The following is a 1,756-nucleotide window of genomic DNA, read 5'->3' as shown; positions in this document are numbered from 1 at the left end:
GCACCACCAGGGAAGCCTGATCACATTTTTGTTAAGAAAAATAGCATAGCTATTGTAAATAGAGCTGCATTGAACATTTTGGTACATGACTCTTTTTGAATTATGGTTTTCTCAGGGTATATGACCAGTAGTGGGATTGCTGGGTCGTATGGTAGTTCTATTTGTATTTTTTTAAGGAACCTCCATACTGTTTTCCATAGTGGCTGTATCAATTTACATTCCCACCAACAGTGCAAGAGTGTTCCCTTTTCTCCACACCCTCTCCAGCATTTATTGTTTCTAGATTTTTTGATGATGGCCATTCTGACCGGTGTGAGATGATATCTCATTGTAGTTTTGATTTGCATTTCTCTAATGATTAATGATGTTGAGCATTCTTTCATGTGTTTGTTGGCAACCTGTATATCTTCTTTGGAGAAATGTCTATTTAGGTCTTCTGCCCGCTTTTGGATTGGGTTGTTTGTCTTTTTGTTATTGAGCTGCATGAGCTGCTTGTAAATTTTGGAGATTAATCCTTTGTCAGTTGCTTCATTTGCAAATATTTTCTCCCATTCTGAGGGTTGACTGTTGGTCTTGTTTATGGTTTCCTTTGCTGTGTAAAAGCTTTTAAGTTTCATTAGGTCCCATTTGTTTATTTTTGTTTTTATTTCCACTTCTCTAGGAGGTGGGTCAAAAAGGATATTACTGTGATTTATGTCATAGAGTGTTCTGCCTATGTTTTCTTCTAAGAGTTTGGTAGTGTCTGGCCTTATATTTAGGCCTTTAATCCATTGCAGCTCTATTTACAATAGCCAGGACATGGAATCAACCTGAGTGTCCATCAACAGATGAATGGATAAAGAAGATGTGACACATATATACAATGGAATATTACTCAGCCATAAAAAGAAATGAAATTGAGTTATTTGTAGTGAGGTGGATGGACATAGAGTCTGTCATACAGAGTGAAGTAAGTCAGAAAGAGAAAAACAAATACTGTATGCTTACACATATATATATGGAATATAAGGGAAAAAAAAGGTCATGAAGAACCTAGGGATAAGATGGGAATAAACACACAGACCTACTAGAGCATGGACTTGAGGATATGGGGAGGGGAAATGGTAAGCTGTGACAAAGTGAGAGAGTGGCATGGACATATAAACACTACCAAATGTAAAATAGATAGCTAGTAGGAAGCAGCCGCATAGCACAGGGAGATCAGCTAGGTGGTTTGTGACCACCTAGAGGGGTGGGATAGGGAGGGTGGGAGGTAGGGAGACCCAAGAGGGAGGAGATATGGGAACATATGTATATGTATAAGTGATTCACTTTGTTATAAAGCAGAAACTAACATACCATTGTAAAGCAATTATACTCCAATAAAGATGTTAAAAAAAAGAAAAAGAAAAATAGCATAGAAAAGAATATTTCTGTTTTCTGTGCATGTGTGTATACATATACCAATGTATATAATTGTATGTTTACGTGAATGCATGAATAAATGTATGTGTGGATTTGTGTATGTGTGTGTCTGCATACTTAGGAAGATATACTTCAAACTATAAACAGCAGTTAACCAGAAAGTTGAGATTGGAAATGGACAAGTTTTTCACATGTTGCATTTTATAATTTTATATGATTAGAACTATTGTGAATTTTTCTTTCCATATTTTGCCTTATTTTTAAAACATATTTTAAATTTCTGTCTTAAAAATCAGAATGTTCAATTTTATCACAAACCTGTAATTATATTACAAAAATGTAAAAATAATTC

Source organism: Pseudorca crassidens, chromosome 8, assembly GCF_039906515.1.
Source record: "Pseudorca crassidens isolate mPseCra1 chromosome 8, mPseCra1.hap1, whole genome shotgun sequence".
NCBI classification, from domain to species: domain Eukaryota; kingdom Metazoa; phylum Chordata; class Mammalia; order Artiodactyla; family Delphinidae; genus Pseudorca; species Pseudorca crassidens.
This window is presented reverse-complemented; position numbering follows the sequence as displayed.